The 22,506-nt window shown below is 41.1% G+C and overlaps 1 protein-coding gene across 5 annotated transcripts in view; it reads right to left on the bottom strand.

Moving 5' to 3' along the window:
• The window catches only part of FAR2 (fatty acyl-CoA reductase 2), a 239,459-nt gene that overhangs the window by 110,493 nt on the left and 106,460 nt on the right, over positions 1 to 22,506 (bottom strand). The gene's annotated exons all lie outside the window — the stretch shown is intronic.

Raw genomic sequence — 22,506 nt, 5'->3', positions numbered from 1 at the left:
AAGCATCTAATAGTGATCACTTTTCTACAAGGTCTTTTCTACCTGACTGCACATGCCCATATGTATGTTTATGTGCATAGGAGGGGCAGAGTGAGGGCATTTGCTAATTTAATTTAATTTTCTTTTCTTATTAGGTCAGGTCTCGGTTGCTATTTTGGGCACATCAACACCAGAGATGTCTATCCATTGTGCATTTAATATGGAACATTTATTTTTTTGCCTCTGCCAGGCCCTAGCAGAACAAATATTCCTTCCTCTTCCCCACATTCTTATTCCCAGAACTTGCTTACAGGCCTTCTAGAGTCAACCTCACAGTTGGAGAAATTGTGCCGTATTATCATCAAAATCTTTTGATGAGTGTGTATATGCAATACATGACATTCTGCCACACCACTAAATATCAAGTACAACGCACAGGCTTCTGACATCTGCTAAAGTGTAATTTCACACCGTACTACGAGGTCTAATAGACTGGAAAATTTTACTTTTGTGTTCTGCCTTAATTTTGGGTTTGATGGAAAGCTGAGCTCAGCAGCTTGTGTGTTTATCTGCAGGCTTCTTTGGAAGGCTAATCCTATATCCCTCCTCAGGGCAAGGAGGAGAAAGCAAGCCACTCTGTTAAAAGGCCAAAATGTTTAGAAAGTTTCCCACAGAAACATGTCTTTTAAAGGGTGGTCAAATTCATAGACAGCTACAAATACATATCCTTTCCAATATACACTGTGATGTTGCACCCCCATATTTTTATGGAAAGAGGTTTTTTTAATATGAACATGCCTAACACAAATATGCTTTATGCAAAATGGGGCATATAAACTATCATTAAAGAACTTGTAACCTTCTGAATGTGTATATTCTACCTATGTGCTTGTATCTTTCCTGTATGAGAAGTTAGAAATATGAAGTTTAAAACCCATTTATATATCTAGATGTGCTAGTGAAGGCCATTAACAGTACTCAAGAAACTTAATGGCCAGATTCTTAAGACAATGATCAGCAAATACTCTTGTTTTTTCCTGCAAGCCTGATTTATGGTTGGCTCTACAAACACATGTAACCATATCACCTGGTGCTGGAATCCATCTTGAATTTTGTACTTTCCCACAGAAGGTGGGGAAATGAACCAAAGACTTCATGCTCTAGTGAAATTCTATATAAGGAATGAAAAGCAAACAGCAATTGTCTTCAGTTGGCTTCACAGACTGCTCTCCGACCAGAAAGGATATATGAAAAGACCTGGAAACAAAACTACTCTAATGACAGAGGTGAAGAGAAGCTGCTGGACCCAGATCAGAAAAAATATCAGCTCTGGCTTTAGAAGGACTTTATCTGAAATGATAAACAGGGTGAAAAATTATGATTTTTAACAACTTTGCTTAGTCTATTAGGCTTAACTAGTGTGTTTTATTTTACCTTAGTAATTTACTTTAATCTGTGCACTTGCAACCACTTATAGCCTACTTTTTATACTCAATAATACTTTTGTTTATAATCGGACCCAGTGTAAATAATTGTTACCGGGATAAGGGCAGGGGGAACAACAGCTGTGCATCTCTCATTCATTGGTAAAGAGGGTGAACACATGAGCTTGCTCTGTTAAAAAAAAATGTAATACAAATGAAGACATTCATCTGGCGTTCTGATCCCATTGGAAGGGGTCCTGAGTCAAGTTACTGTGCTGAGATTTCCCAGGGCTAAGCTGCTCTCAGTGTCTGTATTGCTTTGCTGTGGATTGTTACCCCAACTCTGCACCTTTGCTGGGGGGAAACCAGAGCTTCTGGTGCAGCAGGACAGAGTGGTGGGGAACCCAAGAGGGCAGATAGGTGGAATCAACACAGCAGGTGTTTCATGGGGGGATCTCTATGGCCCAAATTGTCACACGCATCTTTAAGATCCAATCAAATCTTATTTTCACATTGTGCCTAAAAAGAACATCATCCTCCTCAAAACATCACCCTCAAAAAATGATTTTTGAGGATAGTGTTGTCCTTTTAGCACAATACTCTTACAAACCTTTTCTTTACCACTGTGTCAAGTGACAAGCCAAGAAAATATTTTTTCAATTCTTTTTCATGGTCCAGTTTGAACATTTCACAGCACTTTGAGGCCCAGCAATTGAGAGATCAGTCTGCTTTGCACTGGCCTCACGTCTCCCTGCTGCAGACCCTTGCACTGAGGCAGGTATCTCTCCACTCTACCTTACAACACCAGCAAGAACCACAGTTAGGAGCAATTAGATATTCACTCAAAGACCCCTACAACTAGGCTGAGAAGGGAAGTATGGAGCACTGGCATCTGGCAGGTTTTCTCGTCCCCTAAACTACTCCACAGGTTTGGGACTGCAGAGATGAACGGCCTGGAGGCAGGAGCTGAACAATAAGGCCATTGGGACGCCATCCATATGGAAAGAAAGGAGTGGAGACTAGAAGCAATCTCCTTGGAACTCCTCCCTGAAAGCAAGGAGTGCTGCGTGTGGGGATCACAACAGGGACATCTGCATTGTACGTGTGTGCATATCAGACATATTATACACTGTATTGATGGGTAATGCCAGCACAGCATTACTATAATATGCATGCAAGTGTTAGGATGTTACGTTAACTGAATATATGATGCTCTCCCCACAATTCTGTTCACTCCACAGCAGTGTGCAAAACTGAAGTCAGCTTTGGTATGAAAAAACAGAAAGCCTGTTAAAGGCAAGATACATGATAGGCAAGATATCTTAGCATAGGTTACCTGGTTTGGAATGTAGTATCAAAACAGAGATAAGAAAAGTCCAGAACAAAAGAACCAGTTAAGGTACAGTTATGAACTGGTGGGTGGATTTTAGCAATTGTGTAAGGCAAGGGTGGGGAATCAAAAGTCCAGGGGCTGGATGTGGCTTTAGGGTTGCCTGGATCTGGCCCGCAAGGCTTAGGGAAACCCCAGAATTGGGGAGCCTGTGCTGGAACTCCAGCCCTCCCGCCGCCTCCCTGACTGATTTTTCTGTGGGTCAGAGGCCCTGACCCAAAAAAGGTTTCCCAGCCCTGGTGTAAGGAGTTTAGTTCAGTGGAGTCCAGATTATCCGACTCCTGGTAATCCGACACTCCGCTTTATCTGACCCTGCAGCTCCCAGGGACTTTGTCCCCACCCATGCTGTATCCGACCCTGCAGCTCCCGGGGACAACGGCCCTGCTTGCTGCCCCGTCACCCTCTTAGAGTAGCTGCTGCCGCTCCTGCATGGGACAACGGGGCAGCGAGTGAAGCCATTCTCCCGCCCCGTGTCCTGGAGCCACTGATGCAGCTCCTGCCAGAACCGCTTCTTCCCCGGCAGCAGCAGCAGTCCCCGTGCTCTCTAGGGGCAGCTGATGGGGCTCCTGCCGGGGCCGCTTCTACCCCGGCAGCAGTCCCTATCATACGACATATTCGGTCCTGTTTATGTCGGATGATAGGGACTCTACTGTAGCTTGTAGAATCATACTACAAATACAAGCAGCAAAAATGCATACGTTTGAAGCAAATTTGTGTAAAGTGAAAACGTGAGACAATTTTTGCCCAGAAGGAAGGTATGCATGTCTCCTTTTCGTATTGTACTGCTTTGTTTAGACAATACATTTGGCTAAATTTAGTTATTTGGACTCTTGAACATTTTTTAAAGAATGAGTTGCAAGTGTAGTTAAACAATTGGCTCCATCTTTTAGTAAGTAATTCCCTGCAATTTCAGCAGGCAATAGAGTTAAGCACAGCTATTTTCAGGCCTTAATGCTGAACGCTTCATTAAATGCATGTTAGCAGGTGGAATGCGTTAATAAGGATCAATCATGTCTAATAGAGCCAGAAAATCCTTTCAATTGAGTACCAAAGGAATGGAGTTGAAAGATGATAAAGTGAATTAGACACCTACAGTCCAGGACCAAAGGGCACTCCCCCTACCCACTCTCCATACTATTAGGACAAGGAATCAGCCAAACTGTACTTGTTTCCGGGAGATGCCTGAGGGCTTGCATTGTAGGTGAGGCACCAGAAGATGTAACTACCCTATGGGAAAGGAGAGGAATAATATAAAATATCTCTGAATAATGCTAACCTCCCCCCCCCCAACTTGACTAGACCAAAAAGGAAAGACTAGCCAAACAAGAGAATTAGGGGGGAGGGGACAGGATACAAAATGCTGCTTCTTCCCAACAAGACAGGAGAAACATCTGGGAGAGAACAGTGAAGGGGGGCAGAGAACAGCTCATTGGCGAGCGCCAGAACTATGCTGTGCCACTGATTGCTATCCTGATTGATATGACATATGAGCAGCCACCCAACTTTCTTGCACCGCAAAAATGGTTCCCAGAATGGGCTATGTAGGTGAATCTAGTATAGCCAGGCCTATCCACAATGGGGACAAAGGGAGACTGGAGCCCAGGGCCTCTTTGAATTGCTGCCAAAGTGCCGGAGTGCTGCTTTGTGCAGCTATGAGGGCTGGAGGGGGCTCTTGAACCACTGCCTGGGTGATGCTAAGGGTTGGCTGCTCCTGGTCCTGCCCTTCTGCCCAAGGATGTTGGACCACGCAGAGCCTCTCCTCCCCCCAACACCTTGTCCCAGGGCCTGCAGTGGTTGTCAGACTCACTGCCTGCAACACTTGTCTTCATTGTGCCTACATCTACGCAATGCTACTCAGCCCTTCAGAATAATTTTAGGACCCCAACGTTTACTGGGTCAAATTCATGAGTGTAATTGCTGGGAGTTACTCCAGGAATAAATATAGATCGCTGCTGTTTGAAATGTATTTAAAGGCTAGTGCAACATCACAAGATCAAACTTAGGCAATGGAAAATTCCTGAACTAACATGATTTGGAAGGGCTACCTTTAAGGATGAGAGGGATCAGTTACAATGGACTCTGTTAACAAAGGTCCCATGGCCATTTGGTATTTGAATCTTCCAAAAAAGTAAAATTAGCATTCATAATGATAGCAGGATTTTGGATAGCTTCCCATTAGGAAATGGGCTGAGACCAGTTCACTTCATATAGGGTTCCAAACAGCTGTTAGATGATAACCTGGTCGTTACCATTCCTTGATCCACCCACACTTCAAATAGTCCAGGAATTGGGCAATTCCACAGCAGTTAAAATCTATTTTAAAGATATAAGCAGGGTAGGTTCACAAAATACATTCAACTTTATAAAGGAAATGTTAGCATTTTTCATATAGAAATACCCCGTTTGCTTTTGCTACCTGCCATTCCCTCATCCTGAAAACTCTATTATTGCAGTTCATTCTTACTAAAAGAAAATAGTTTGGAGAAAACACCTGCCACAAAATACACCTAAAGGGCAGGTGTTTTAAGTAAAATAATCTCCTGTTATTTCTCTACTTATCCCAGCTGGCAAACAGTGTCCGTTAGTAATAGGAAAAATGGTCAAAATGAAAGGTAAAATTAAACTAAACTAATTGAACACCAATGCAAAAAAATAGCCATATTATGAAATCAAGATTCTAAAATAAGTCATTTCATGCTAATCTCTGCTAGTAAATTGACAGCTGCACTAGGAGGAACTGATGGGACTTGAATTAATGTACATTGCATGCTGCTGAGACAATATTTTTAGTACTTTATATTAAAAAAAACCTTGTTTTAATTAGCCGACTATTTCTCCTGTCACATTACCCCATGTGTGGAGATTTACTCTGTGGTATTTGTGTGTTATTGTATGACATTATTTGGTTTTTAGGTCTCTTTGCCTCCATTCCTTATCAACACACGCACAATTTTGGCATTAAGAGCTGGGCAAGAAACAGTTTCTCTGTCAATAAAATGTTTTAAAGAATTTTCAAAAAGAATGTTGTTTTATGGTCTGCAAAATTTTATTTATTATATATATATATATATATATATATAACTAATTTTGAAACTTTTCATTTTGATTTCAGCCTTTTCTCTTTTTCTTCTAATTTAGCATTAACTTAAAGTTTGAAATGAAATATTGTTTAGAACTGAAGAACATCACTTTTGATTAGAAAACGTCAGAACAGGAAAACTGTCTGAACCAACCATTTTGTGTGAAAACTCGGTTTTGATAAGTGTTTACACACACACACACACACACACACACACACACACACCCCTCTCTTTCCATATGCACACTTCAATCCAGTAGAAGTATCTACTGTGAGAAAATGCCAAGAAAACTAAAGTAAGTGGATCTCAGTCAGTAGCCCATGATATAAGATGTACATGCTACCCTGAAACTGGTCTCATTGCTGCCAATTATACAGATTTTCTAAGTGCAAAGACAACAACTACATTTATAACAATATTTTAATCTTCTATTTTCTAGTCTTTTTTCACCACAGTGTCCAGAGTTCAGTATACTTGTTTTCTTTAATCTCACTCTTAGAATCATAGACTCCTAGGGCTGGAAGAGACCTCAGGAGGTCATTTGGGCCCTCTTCCCAAAGCAGGACCAACCCCAACTACATCATCCCAGCCAGGACTTTGTCGAGCCAAGACTTAATAACCTCTAGGGATGGAGATTCCACCACCTCCCTAGGGAACCCATTCCAGTGCTTCACCACCCTCCTAGGGAAATAGTTTTTCTTAATATCCAACCTAGACCTCTCCCACTGTAACTTAGGTTCATTGCTCCTTGTTCTGCCATCCGTCACTACTGAGAACAGTCTCTCTCCATCCTCTTTGGAACCTCCCTTCAGGAAGTTGAAGGCTGCTCTCAAATCTCCCCTCACTCTTCTCTTCTGCACACTAAGTCCAAATCTCTCAGCCTGTCCTCATAAGTCATGTGCTCTAGCCCCCTAATCATTTTGGTTGCCCTCCGCTGGACCCTCTCCAATGCTTCCACATCCTTTCTGTAGTGGGGGAGGCGGGGTGGCAGAATTGGACACAATAGTCCAGATGTGGCCTCAGCAGTGCCAAATAAAGGGGAATAATCACTTCTCTAGATCTGCTGGCAATGCTCCTCCTAATGCACCCTGATATGCCATTAGACTTCTTGGCTACAAGGGCACACTGCTGACTTATATCCAGCTTCTTATACGTTGTCATCCTAAGTTCCTTTTCTCCTTAACTGCTCCAGTCAGTCCCCAACCTGTAACAATGCTTGGGATTCTTCTGTCCCAAGTGCAAGGACTCTGCACTTGTCCTTGCTGAACTTCACAGACTGAAGGAGACACACTCCTTCGACTGTGCCTAGTACTTTCTTTCAGATTGTGCTATAAATCTGAATTAGTGCCATCCAATATACAGTAAAGATATTCTAATACACATAATATAAAGATGTATTGTGCAGGCTTTTTCAGAGTCCAATTAAGCGCATGATAGATGGTTACTGTAGAGTAAATCAAATTGCATGTAATCACACATTAAGCAGAAAAAGCCTGAAGGAATTCCTCCCTCCAAAAATGGGAAGACATTTATGACACTTCTGTTATGAGCTCAGGAACTATGTTTTCATTATTTTGATAATGACAAATTATGCATAATAGATATTCTATAGTAATAGAAATGTAGCCGTGTTAGTCTGGTGTAGCTGAAGCAAAATGCAGGACTATGTAGCACTTTAAATACTAACAAGATGGTTTATTAGATGATAAGCTTTCGTGGGCCAGGCCCACCCACGAAAGCTCATCATCTAATAAACCATCTTGTTAGTCTTTAAAGTGCTACATAGTCCTGCATTTTGCTTCAGATATTCTATAAAACCTTTCAGAAGACACATGCTAATATAGTTCATGAGATCATTTATTCGGTGTTGCTATTTGCAGACACCAAAATTGAGAGTCAGGCCTGAGAAACAAAACATAAAAAACACCATAATATTGGCTTAAAAGTTATGCAATTATTATTAATTATTACTATTCATAATAATAATACAGTTTGGCTTCCTTTTATTTGCCTCGTAGGTTTGAGCCTTTAAAATGGACATTTTCAAGCCTTCCTCTACAATCATAAGGATTAGAAATTTTAAAAAAATGAAAACAGATTCTTGCATGATCACAAGATACCAGCAGCTAGGACTTTAGGAAAACCACCCAATAGTGAGAGATTCACAATCAAATCATGAGAGTTGGCCACACTTTAGCAATTCTCCCTTGGATGTCTTCATACCTGATGTTATATCAATACCTGTCCTGGATTGCCTTATGCCTTCTTAGAAATGGCTTTCTGTATTAATTTAAAGAGTGAAAATGGAACCTAAGTGAAGGAAGTAGGGAAGGACCTCGTGAGGGGAAGAGTGGCATAGTGAAGAAGGCACTCAGCTGGGATTCAGGAGATGGGGGTTCCCTGCCATTGATCAGCTGGGTGAAACCAAGCAAATCACTTCACCCCGTTTCTTTCCCCATTACTCTTTTTCTGTTTGGGGCATAAGTTCTTTGCAAAATAAGAGACAGTCTCTAGCCTAAAGTGCCCATCAAAACGGGATCAACACCACAGTTGGCCTTTAAGAGCTAAATTTTTAGATTTATATACCTAAAATAGACTACAGTAAAACTCCAATAGTCCGGCATCCAATTGTACAGCACTCCTGATAGTCCGGCATCAAAATGGCAAGAGCCTAGTGAGTGAGGTTTGGCAAAAAACGAGTCACAAGGCAACAGCGGCAGCAGCTGAACCGAGCAAAAAGGGTAAAAAAGGGTTAAAAAACTAAAACATCACAGTATATGGTATACAGTATGTACAATAAAAAGGGTTAAGAACAGTTTATATATGGTATTTAATGTATACAGTGTGTGTGTATATATATATATATATATATTAAAAAAAAAACCAGTTTATAGTACCTCCTGATAGCATATCCGATAATCCGGCACCACCTAGGTCCCAAAGGTTCCGGATTATCGGAAGTCTACTGTATTTTGATTCATGATCTTTAGTCCCCCATGTAGCTATTCAATGTTAGACCCATCCCAGGTCTATGGTTTATTATAACAATATTTTACACTTTGGGCTTATCTGTAGGAACAATTAGTTTGCAGCAAACTAGAATGTAAATCTAGCCTGCTAGTACTAATAGTCTATACGGTATCTGTTGCCATGTTTTTGAAAGTTCTCTAGTTTGCTTTGATCTATCCCACTTTGAAATAGGAAGGTGGTGGTGCATTGGGAACTTTTAGTGTGCTGCAGCCCAGCCTATATGGACAGCTAGTGTATGATAGTCTAATGTAATGTAAATTAACACTCTGGCTTGCTGAGAACTAAGGGTTCATATATGCAAGCCCTTGGACAGGGCTTTCCTTCTTCAAAGTTTATTAATGTACACTAATCATTCTTCTTTGAATAGGGAAACCAGAAGTCCCAATTCTAGATGGACGGTCCTGATATTCAGAGTTGTGTTTTTATTATATTGACACCTTTTACCTCAACACCCCGTCCTGATTTTTCACAACTGCAGTCTTCTCACGCTATCTTTTAAATGCTCCACAAAATAGAATATGTATGTATAACTAGAGTTACCAGGTAGACCCCCCCAAAACACTGGACACACTTGATGGGGGGGAGGGACTGGCCGGGAGGAAGGGGGGTGGGAGGTGGGGCTGGCGGGGGGTCAGGGGCTGCGGGGCAGCGGGAAGCAGAGCTGGGGGTGGATCCAGGGCTGGGAGGGCTGGACGGGAGGAGGGGGGCAGGAGGAAGGGGGGCAGGAAGCAGAGTTGGGGGGGGGGGAGTGCAGCCAATGGTTGTGTGCAGAAGCCAGGCGGGGGGGGGGGGAGGAGAGGCTGGGAGTCCCAGCCACTGTCCCACCCCCACCCCCGCCCGGGTTTTGCCCGTGACCACAGGGCTCCCAGCGCCAATCACGCCCCGCCTCCCAGTCGCTCCCCCACCCCTGCCAGGCTTCCATCCAGCGCCCAGCCAGAAATTCATTTCACATGTCCAGTATTTTCTGAATTTTTCTACCCGACAGAGGGTGCAAATACCGGACTCTCTGGTAGAAAACTGGACACCTGGCAACCCTATGTATAACATTATCCCCATTATCCTCAGATGAGGACCATGACTTGTCCAAGGTCATCGTTAGAGTTTGGGCCAGGACGGTGATGTTGTAATTAAAGATGATACAGAGTTCCCACTCACTTTTATGTTGTTGTGCACAGTCCTTTAGGCACTTGGGGTCATGTTGGAATGGAGCATAAAACTGTCCTCTCTTGAAACCAAAAAAATTAGAACTCCAAAGAAGAAAGTGTAGCATAACAATATGTCAATACATTTCCAGAGATGCATTCTTTGCAGTATTATGAACTGATATGAGTCATATGCAAATACACTATTGTAAATGTGAAAGCCTACAAAATATGACCTATTTACAGGCACAGAACTAGTTGTACATTACACATCTTATTCACAAAAATGTGTACTATGAAATTATGCCTGTAGCTGAAGCAAAAGCAGTCTGTGCTGTATTCTTAAAAGGCCTGGATTCAAACTCTGTACTCAGAGCCATGGGGGGAACTGCATATATTGTTGAAGTCCGACAAGATGATCATAACAGCACTGTCTAATGTTAAAAATACATAATTGTTTTTCATCTGAACTTGCAGCTATTTTGTTTTTTGACCTATCCTATCTTCAAGCCAAGTGAAAATTAAATACAGGCAGTCCCCGGGTTACATGGATCCGACTTACATCGGATCTGTACTTACAAACGGGGTGAGGCAACCCCACACTGCTTCCCCCCAGCAGACCAGGGAGACGCAAAGCTAGCACCCGCCCCCAGCTGACCAGGGAGACGCAGAGCGGCTTCTCAGTAGACACCTCAGCTTGAGAATAAAGGACTTAGGGAAGTGAGGTGTGGGAGAATAAAACTGAGCTCTGGAGAAATGTTTGGCTAGAGTTTCCCCTACAATAAGCACCAGTTCCGACTTACATACAAATTCAACTTAAGAACAAACCTACAGTCCCTATCTTGTATGTAACCCGGGGACTGCCTGTATTAGTATTCCTTGGATGTCTTTCAGTTTCTCTGGGGTGGGAAGAAGAGAGAGAAGTTAGCTGCATTTTCCCTCCAAAATTTTCCAGGATGACAGCAATTCAACCCCCAAGGAGACAGGGAGAGAAAGACAAAGAATTCTCCCAGGTTTTTGAAGAATGCCTTAAGGAGAATTGCTTAGCACACCAACAATTCCCAAAAGAATTTAAGAATCCCTGGAGCGCTGGAAGTCTCTGAAATAGCCTCACCAATGAAACAAAACAAAAATGTCAAGAGCACAAATGCCTTCAGCTGACAGATATCAGTGCAGAAAAAAGATGGTCTCTTCAAAATATAATTAGACTGTCCTTCCTCCACTTCCCTCTGCCCAAATATTTAGGCAAGGAGCTGATGAAAGATGACATTTTACATTTCATACATTTTCAAAAAGGCACACTGAATAAAACAGCAATACTAGAAAAAACTGTCAAGCTATACTAGTGCTTCTAATGCCCAGCTGTGCACCAAAATGCAGAGAGGGAAGGAAAATAAAAGGGGGAAAGAGAAAATAAATGTGTGGTATGATCAAACAAAACATACACAATCACTGAAATGAAGATACACAGGAGCATATGTAAGATATAAAATAAGTCCAATCAAGGTATTTAAGCTAAAAAGATTAATAAATCACTAGTTTAAATTGTTCTATTCCTTACTGTGTTACAGGCTCCATGTATAACCTTAGGCAGGTCATTAGAGCTTTTTTACGCCTCAAATTCTCATGCTACAAAAGAGGGATAAGAGTACTTATTATGGACTTGAAAGTATTTTTAGAACTATGGAAGAAACAAGTTCTAAAGATGCATAGTAGCCTAGTGGATAAAATCAGATGGTTAGAACTTAGGAGACTAGCCTTCTATTTTTGACCCTGCCGCTGGCCTCCTGGATAACCTTAAACAAGTTATTCCCCTGCTTTGTGCCTCAGTTTCCCATCTGCTGAATGGAGAGAACAATATTGACTTCCTTTGTAAAGTGCTTTGAAGATCTACTGAGGAGAACCTGAATATCAGAATCAGCTTATTATAGAATAGCTAAGTGCTATTAAAGATTAGTAATAATGAAAATAATAAAATAATTTGATGGTGTAGAAGAGAACCCAGGGAATCAGCTCAACTATGGATGGAACTAAAAAAAAGACAATATAATTTACACTACACTACTTTGATAAACTGATTTCCCAAGCATTCCAAGTGGTGAAGCTGATTTCCTGTTCAACTTTTCTGTCATCAAACTAGCTCGCCTGCTGAGAAGTATTATTAGACTGCTAGCTTTTGCTGACAGACACAGCAGCACTATTCACAGCTGTGGTGATACAACAGAGAGAGAGAGAACACGCCTGTGATGTTCTTATGCTGTCTTTCCCTATCACTGATGATAAATGAAATTTTATTATAAGGAGTATGTATGTATTTTTTTATATATATATACAGAGAGAGAAAGTTAACGATCATATAGCTCCTCTTCTCAGCACATTCAGTCATCTCACAAATTGCATGGTAACATCAGTGAATGCATTAGACAGGAGAAATGTGTTGGTTATAAAGGAGAGAGCATCTCTTCACACAAACCCTCTCAAAAATCAGTAAGTACATGAAAGGCTTCACTGAATGAACACATGGTCATTTAACTAGGTTTTTTGGCAGAATATTTATTTTAAATTCCTCAGCTTTCAACTGTAATTTCTTAACTAAACTTTGAAGACAGTCTCATTTGGGTTAATCTCCTGAGGAATTTACACCCAAATTATAATACACATGCTCCCAAACAACAGGAGAGTCTGGGCCTAATACAACAAAACATTTCCACATGTGCTAATTTAAAATATGTACATAATCCTAATGAAGTCAATGCAAGATCAAAGCACGTGCTTGAATATTTTACTGAATTGAGCTCTTTCCTATCTTTGAAATAGAAAATTCAATCATGTAATAAAGCCTTGCAAATTTTACCAGCCCACTTACTGTGCACCATTTACTCAGAACATTTTCAAACAATTAATATTTTACATTTTCATAAAAAACAGAATAAGCAAAATCACTGATCATCTGCAAAGTAGAATTTTGCAGTACAAATCTCATTTTGTATCTATCTACCACAATCCTGTAAGACAAAGAAGAAATTGTTCTTAGAGGGAAATTCCACATAGCCCCGTTTAAGTCGATCCATAGTCAAGTTTTCAGATGACAGACTAGGGTAGGCACATGGCAACCAAAATACCTTGCAGCATGGTTAGGTAGAACAGTTTCAGGAGTTCCTAAATCTAAGGAGGACAATGGCCATTCAGCCCAGTTAGCCAGAAAACACTTTCTTCTCTTCTTCCCTTGCCTTAATGTATATAATATAAAATTCTAGTTGGTATAACGCCATTGCTTCTGAATTGACAACAAAAGCCTGCCCCAAAATTTCAAAGAACATAGGAGGTTCTCTAAATAGAAGGTTCTCTAAATAGAAGGCTAGGTGTTAGGCATTGCACCAAAGGATGGCTCATTTATCCCAGAGTATGACTGCTTTCCAGTCACAAGAATGTGGCTGTTGGATTACAAAATATATAATGTGAGCAAGTACATTAAACATAACTGCAAACATTCTGGGTCATTACATTTTGCCAGTATACTGTTACAACAGCAAGTCAGTGATTTTGGTCTGAAGTGCAGTTACCTATACGCACAGCTCCTTTGTGATTTGAGCTGATGTTTATTATAGTCCATTTCTGCTTTGTAGAATCTGGAAACTGTTATGGACCAAATTAATTTACATAGATGCAATGAGACGACACAGGTTTTAATCTCTGATCAAACATAATAAAACATATAGTATGCTGCTGAGGCCCACTTGTCAAATGGAAAGATTTTATTGGCATTGTAATAAATAAATGACTATATGCTCCATTTAACATTTTATTGTATTTTTCAGAAAATGAAAACCATATACTCCTTGATTTTATGAGACTGTTTGCTTTGGAGGCAAAGGGAACTGAGACATGCCAACTCTTCAAGATTATGGATACCAGCATGCCTATCAATCTTGTTGCTTCTGAGACAGAAATTGAACTAAATTATTTCTTTACCCTTTTAGTTAATTCGCATTAAGACATCAAAAGAAAATATCACAATATCTTGCATCTCTCTTTTTTATGCATTTAAATAAGCCTTAGTTTCTTAATTTAAAATAGGCTAATTTCAATCAACTATGCTATTTTGCTGTACTGCCATGTGAAACACTTGGGTTCAAATCATGTTAGGTGTCTCTGACTTTATCCTGGAATTGCTGTGAAGATGGATGTAAATGACTCACCAGTGACCAGAACTTAATTTAGAAGAGGCATACATGAAGGAACAGAAATTTCCATTGCTACAACTTCACAAATAAGTTACTGTCTAATGTCTGGCTCTATAAATTCAGTATCTTTCTAGCCAAGAGTTGCATTATCCTTTTCTGTAGTTCATAACAGTATGGTTTGCATTATGATGTTTGAAAAAGCCAGGCTAAAGCATTCTCCTCAGCACAAAGCATTGAGATATTTATCTGACATTCCCTTGTCTTGGAATGTTACTAGTAAATCTCAGTCTATATTACTAACGAACTTAACAACTGTATTGGAGGGGTCTGAAGGGAATGCTGTCCAGATCTGCTGTGCTCAGGGGGGTTCTTGGCCAAGACATGGCTTAATCAGACAAGGAGGGAATGTATTGTCTACAGAAGGCATTTTAAAAATGGATGATAAAATCATGTATATACAGTCAGCCAAAACATACATTTTATCTGCCAAAAATCGGGTTTGGGGACACAGTATGTCCTGTATTATGAAGACGTTTATCAGAATAAGCAGACAGAGCAGCCTAAAGCTCAATTACACATCTTAGGAGAAAAGCTAGTGGGAAAAGCTTACACTCTGCGTAACAACCATGTTTCCCCTCACCAGCTTAAGAAGATTCTGTTTATTGTTGAAAAAGGGAGACGAGAAAAGCCCTGGTTCAGTATTAACATTTTTTAAATCTCTCTAACATATCTAGGGCCTTGTTTTGGGGACCATTTCAGCACTGATGATGCAAAGCAGCCAGAAAAATGGCAGATCTGCCCTACTATGAATTCTTCCTGGACTGGACACTCAGTCAGCAAAGACTCCCTGTAATGCACACCTGTCTCTTTTCTTGTCCGCAGCATTAGGGGAAAACCAGCCTGTGGCCAGACATCGCTATATCCCAGGGCTCCCTGTCAGAAAGATTCTTGAGACTGTTGGCAAGTGTGCACAGGTCAGTTTTGAGGCTGCACTAGCCTTCAGTGTAAGTTAGATGAGCCCTTGAGCACCTCGAGGATTTATGCTGCCCCCCCCCACCTTCCAATGAGCACAATTCTGGCAAGTCATGGAATCTGGACCAGAGGCTCTGAAGGATAGAGCTGTCGGCACAAGAGAGGCATACCTAGATATGTGTGTGGAATAGGGTGGAGAAAACACATATCTGACCTTAAGTGTGAGTAATTTGGCAGAGAGAAAAAGTATAGCACAAAATGTATTGTAACATCACTTATTCTATCCTGGTTGCATCACAAGGAAAAATTAAGGGTCTTTAGATTATTTTTTACTAAAAAGACAAATAATTTCAAGTGATCTAACTGAACTCTTCAAAATTATTACCTGGATACATCAGCCTGATAATTAGAAGTTCACGCTGCTAAAAGAATTGAAGCACAATCCAAATATGTGTGTGTGTTTTTAAGGATTTTGAAAAGTGACTATTGATTTCGGATGCCCACATGGAGACAACTTAGAAGGGTCTGACTTCCACTAATCGCATTAGAATACCTTAGTGTAGAATTAAATAGGGAATTTGATCAAGAAATTACTTCACATAAAAAGTAATCAATGGATGGAATAACTGGATGGAAAAAGCAACTAAAGCAAGGGCTATACATGCATTTAAGTCCCTTCATACATGGTGAACTGGGATAGAAAGAATACTCTATCCCTTCACATTCCTCTCCCCCACTACAGCACAGCATAGTCTGTGGCATACGATACATTGCTTTTTACATTTAAAACTGGCAGGTCAGAGCACTCAGTGTGAATACTGTTGCACCAATGCAAACAGAAACTGAAGCCTGACTGGTGGGCCACCAATCTATCCACAAATGCCTGCAGCAACTGGAGTGATAGCAGCAATAAACAGCAGGAGAATACCAAGAGTATAAAAACAGGAGAAGATTATGTCTGCAGGAAATGAAAACCATCCATTATTATGGACAATTTGTAAGTATGCTGAACCCTTCCACTCCTACCTATAGTTCTATGAGTGTTTGCTTTGACAGCATACTCTCAGATGGCATGGGATGCTATAAATGCCATGGCACTGAAAGTGTTAACACACTTGCTCACATGGCACAAAACTGACAGTTTTTTTCTTACTTATCTTTCTGTAAGATTTATTTCCTGTTTATGCATAATGCTTCTACTTTTTTTTGTCATTGACAGTTCAACCCTCTGAAAAAGGTGAGTCACTGTTTTTTCACCAAATAACTTCCCTGTAAGTTAAGCGCACTACATATAGTTGTGCAATATGCACAAAGCAGTTAAGTGAAACAATATGGGATTCTCATTCCACATCCAAGAAAAAGAGCTTCTGTAGAGTTCAGCGTCACTGAAAGACTGTATTGACCCCAAACTAAAATTCATGAGCCAAATAAGTCTGGTATCTTCAATAATGCAACAAACTGGAGCATTTTTTAGTGCTAATCCCATTGTGCTCATACCATTGCTGGTAAGAAATTCCAGTCAGTTCCTCCACTCATAGAAACCAAATCAGGAAAGTTGAGAGATCTAAAATAAAAAGTAGCTCAAACTAATCATACAGCAGATCCATGCTCCTACTTGCAAAGGTCAGACTTCTCTAGTCTGGCATCCTCGGGATCTGACTGATGCCAAACCAGAGAATTTGCCAAACCACAGGAGGTCAATATTGTCTAACAGTATTACCAACACTTCCATTCCCTAATGGGCTCTTAGAAGACATTTAGGGATAAATTAGAGCTAACAGCACAGAACATTGAGATCCAGCACTGGTGGCTGCAAACAAATTTTAATGGGACCAAGGGAATCTTGGTCACACCCATAATAAGTGGACATCTGGCAACTAAAATCATGGCAGACCATGGATGTTGCCAGACCAGAAAGTGCTGGACTAGAGAGGTTCAACCTGTACTCCGGTGGCACCTGGAAGACTTAATTTTATTATGGAATAAGCTTACGTGAGTTGCAACTCACTTTATCAGATGCATGAACGGGAAGAATAAGAAACAGACAGTAGAAGTCCAGAGATGGGAGTGTTACCTCAGAGCTAATTCAATACAGGTGGATGTGGATGAAAAGATGAGAATTCCTAGAGTGGAAAATTGCTCTGATGTAACACTCCCATCTCTGTACTCCTACTATCAGTTTCTTTTTCTTTCCTTTCATGTATCTGATCAAATAAGTTGCAACTTATGAAAGTGTATGGCATAACTGTTAGTCTTTATGGTGCCACCAGTGTCCTCATTGTGTTTGCTGAAACAGACTAACATGGCTACCTCCGTGAAACCTTACCAGTACTACAAGTTTACCATTTTATCTTGGAATTTTTAGTAAAAGGAAACAAAAAAGTTAAAGCTTGACCCATACAACAACTGTATCTATTTACCAAAGATGATATTATCACTGCTAACAGACATCTTTCCTCATATGACTGTCTTTATACTTCCTGGCACAAACTGCCATCCTTAGTCAATAGGCTGCCATCACTCACACTCACAAGCAGCAACTAAACATTCTACATGGAAAAGCTGCCCTTGATAATTCCCTTCTGGAACTAAGACCCATCTTCAGGGGAAAAAAAAAAAAAAAGCAGTACTATCGAAGTCTCAATCCTTTTCTCAAAGGGGAGGAGATGCTTTCCGTTCTACCACCAATCACTATCTTTAAATGGATGCCTCTTCCTACCACGCCAATCCCACCCCAACTATCAGGAATGGACATGACCCCTCAGGGTGGTATGCCTTTCTGAATGTTGGGGAGAGTGTCTCACAAACACAATACAAAGGACTACCCAGTGAATTAACATGCTCACTCCATTGGCCTAGGAATGAAGGATGACCAAGCCAGCCATACTCAGATTATGCTGACTATTTCCATCTGAAATCCAAGAACTTGGGGAATTCTTCCCACTCTCTTTTTCCTGAAATTCACCCCTTACCCCCATATTTAAATCATCAGCTCAATGCCAGGGAATGAGCCATTTGATACAAGAGATGCAAATTAACACCCACACGCTGTAATTGGTCCATGAGAAATTAGACAGCCTCATACCTTCTGGTCCAGTCAGACACTCTCCAAATCCCATCTTTATCAGTCATTAAAGTACATTCAGATTATCTTTGAATGTTACTGAGAAACAATTTGTTTTTATCTTATGTCAGACAGTTACTAAGTTTACCTTTCACTCTGGGAATGCTACTTGTATTTCCAAGAGAGTGAAGCTATCAGTCATCAAATGCAACACAGAACAAAGAATACATGTGATTTAAGCAAGCAAATAGTGTCAGGGTGAAATTCAGCTGTGACTAATGGATTTACAGCACTTATGAATTTAGCCCACAGAGAGAAAACTAAAGTATCCAATTTGTGATTTTCATGTAATATATGACACTTGCACTAGCTAATCAATGTATTTTCTATTACCCAAGTGTCACAGAATGGGAGCTTCATATACTGTCAGTGTGACAAACTAATTCATACGACCCACTCCTGGTGTCTTTCTATGAAAACTACAGGAAAACTGTCCTTATTAAATACCATCTCCAGAAAGAAGCAAGGAGTTGAGTGAGTATCCCTTTTTAATGGAAATCATCATGGCAGAGCTAGAACCAGTGACTGCATGGAACCAACAGGCTGAATCTTAGTACAGGGTGGGGCTTGCAGTATCATTGATGATTATCTTGTAGAACAGCAGCAAAACGGATCAAGGCTCCATTAAATAAGGCACTGTACACACATATAGCGAGAGAGAGAGTCCGTCCCTGCCCTGAAGAGCCCCAAATTAGCTTGTAAGCAAAACACATCAAGATGGCATAAGATACAAAGATGAAATGAGGGAAGAGAGGACATTGAGAAAAACACACAGTAGATTTTCAGTCATGTGGAGATTTTTATTGTTTGTTTTTTTCAAGCTGTAAAATATAAAAAAAGTAGATATTAATAAGCCTCCAACTTATCAGATACAGATTGAACATTTCTAGTTTGGGGACCTGACCGGTGCCAAACCAAAGAATTTGCCAAACTATGAAAGGTCAATGTTGTCTAGCAGCATTACAAACACTGCCACTAATTTACCCCTAAATGTCTTCTAAGAGCTTGGTAAGCAGAGTTAAATAACAGCACAGAACACTGAGAACCAGGACTGGTGTCTGCACACAGACTTTATGGGACATGGGGAATCATAGAATCATAGAGCTGGAAGAGACCTCAGGAGGTCATCAAGTTCAGCCCCCTGCCCAAGGCAGGACCAATCCCAACTAAATCAACCCAGCCAGGGCTTTGTCAAGCCGAGACTTAAAAACCTCTAGGGATAGAGATTCTACCACTTTCCTAGGTAACCCATTCCAGTGCTTCACCACCCTCCTAGTGAAATACTTTTTCCTAATATCCAACCTAGACCTCTCCCACTGTAACTTGAGACCATTGCCCCTTATTCTGCCATCCGTCACTACTGAGAACAGTCTCTCCATCCTCTTTGGACCCTCTCTTCAGGAAGTTGAAGGCTGTTATCAAATTCCCATCTGACTCTTCTCTTCTGCAGACTAAACAAACCCAAATCCCTCAGTCTCTCCTCATAGGTCATGTGCTCCAGCCCCCTCATCATTTTGGTTGCCCTTCGCTGGACCCTCTCCAATGGCCTCACCGGAGCCAAATAAAGGGGAATAATCACTCCTCTAGATCTGCTGGCAATGCTCCTCCTAATGCACCCTAATATGCCATTAGCCTTCTTGGCTACAAGGGCACACTGTTGACTCATATCCACTGTAATCCCCAGGTCCTTTCCTGTAGAACTGCTACTTAGCCATTTGGTCCCCAGCTTGTAACAATGCTTGGGATTCTTCCGTCCCAAGTGCAGGACTCTACACTTGTCCTTGTTGAACCTCATCAGATTTCTTTTGGCCCGATCCTCCAATCTGACCAGGTCACTCTGGACCCTATCCCTGCCCTCCAGCATATCTTGGGCATACCCATAATAAGTGGGCATCCTGCTAACTAAAATCATGCTGGACCACAGATGCTGTCAGACCAGAGATGCCAGACTAGAGAGGTTCAGTTTGTATGAGTATTAGAATGTTGTTTGTAGCATGTTAGCTCCCACAGGCCAGCACGCTATTGTGGGCTTTGCCTTGAAGAGCTTCCAATCTAATTGGAAGACTAGAGACAATAAATGGATACAAATATTCAGTGGGAACAGAAAGTTGCTACCTGCCAGCATGATAAACTATAGTCAGAGCACACTATCTGCTCACCCACTATTAAGGGTTTTAATAGGCATCATGGTAAAGAAACATTTTCAGAATGGATTTGAAGGAGAAGAATGAGGCAGCTTTGTGGTAGCTGGTGACTTGATACAGGCTGCATGTGAAAAGTGGTCTTCAGGAAATATTTGGAAAAAACAGGGTGTCACAGATGAAAGTGTGAAGGTACTCAGAAAAGTGGACAGATGAGTAACTGAGGTGAGCACTGCTGGTAGAAGAGAAGCCGTGTAAGGAGCAGGGGTGTTACAAACGGAGTAATTAGCAAATCATGTAATCGATAGAATTTCTATTGACTACACAATTATTTAAAGAGGGAGGAAACCTCAGTCCTAGCTCACACCAGGTCTGGGAGCTACTGCCGCTGCAGTTTAAATGTAGCAGGAGCTGGCCAGCTCTTAATAGATTTTAGCTGCAGAGCCACAGTGGAGGTAGCTCATGGACCCAAAACGAACCAGGACTGAGCCGGGCTTGCTCAGTCCTGGCTTGTGCAGGGTCCAGCAGCCCCTATCTGCAGGGGTGTCCTAGCACAGAGCTGGGACCACCCCACCCTCGACTGTGGACAGGAGCTGCTGCCTGAGCAGTCTGTGCTCATTGCCAGTCCAGGCTTTCACAGACAGGAGCTGCTTCGTAGCAGCAGTCCCTGTTCGTGACGAGCCTGGGCCCATTACAAGCAGAGCCTGCTTTGCAGAGGTCTCTCCTTTCGTCCCCTCCCTCTTTCCCCCGACCCCCCACGTTGGTGTCTCCCCGCTTTGCTGCCTAGTCAGGGGGATGCGAGTTGTTGACTCACTCACAGATAAGCCTAGGTTTATCAGTTAGTTGACTACTTCCTTACATCCCTAGTGAGGCGTGCATGATATCATATAACAGAGGATAAGCAGGGAAGGGATGGAGTTGTGAAGGGTCTTATGAAAATCTTGAATTGATGTGGATGAGAAATGGAGTGGGAGCATTCAGAGCAGTGGTCAGAATGATGGGACAACCAGTTGGAATACACTGTTTAATAACATAAGAGGAGCAAAACAAAAAAAAAAACAAACAAAAACAAAACACAACAACCAGCCACAGTTGGGACGGAAACCACTGCTAATTCGGGGGTGGGGACAGTTGTTGAGAAATGGAAGGTCTTAAACTATCTGAATCAAAGTTGAACTTTAGAAAGATTTGGATAAACACTCCCCTTTGCTTTCAGTCCTTTTCTGGAAAGTTAAAAACTAATTTATCCTATATTTATTTTTACCCCATTACTCCTGATTATACTTAAGTCTGGACCATCCAATATATAAAGAATTCTTTTGTTGTAGAGTTTACCATGTGTAATTTGTTATTAGAGATGACTGAATTTTTACTCAAAACGTTTCCTTGATGAAAAATGTATTTTCCACAAAAACTGTCATTTATATGGAAAAATGTTGAATTGTGCTGTATTTTTTAGATTTTCTGTCAGGAAGATCAAAACAAAATATTTAATTTGGGGTCAAGTCATCCTGAATCAAAACCCAACCTACTCAAAATATTTGTCTTGGCTCAATTCAGTATTACTCTATGGCTACCTGAGCACTTGTAATTACTCATCAGAATTCTAGTTTGGATGACTCATGTCTCCATTGTCTCTAATGGGCAGGGCTCCCTGGCCAAGCCACATCCCAGTCCTGGGAATCCTATGATTCACCATCATCTCCTCTCTGGCTGAACTGTTGCACTGCAACATAAGAGTCTTATGAGTTTGGTGCATCCTGAGAGAAGTAGTCCAGCCAGCGAGCCCATACAGATGAATGGGGCAAGAGGCATCTGAACTACAACTCCCATGAGACATCATTCAATAGAGCAGTGGACACAGCTTAATGTCAAACTAACCCAAAGCAAAATTTAGCAATATTCACCCCTCAAAAAAAAAAAAAAAAAAAAACATTGGGAATCTTTTTTTTTTTTTTTTTTTTTGAAAGAGTCAACATTTTGACTTTCCATCCTAATTTAGGAAAAAGACTGAAATTATCAGAATTTCTGCAGAATGGA

This window comes from Pelodiscus sinensis, chromosome 1 (genome assembly GCF_052426305.1).
Source record: "Pelodiscus sinensis isolate ZL-2025 chromosome 1, ASM5242630v1, whole genome shotgun sequence".
Taxonomy (NCBI): Eukaryota; Metazoa; Chordata; order Testudines; family Trionychidae; genus Pelodiscus; species Pelodiscus sinensis.
Note: the sequence above shows the minus strand (reverse complement) of the source record. Positions and strands in the feature narration are given on the sequence as shown.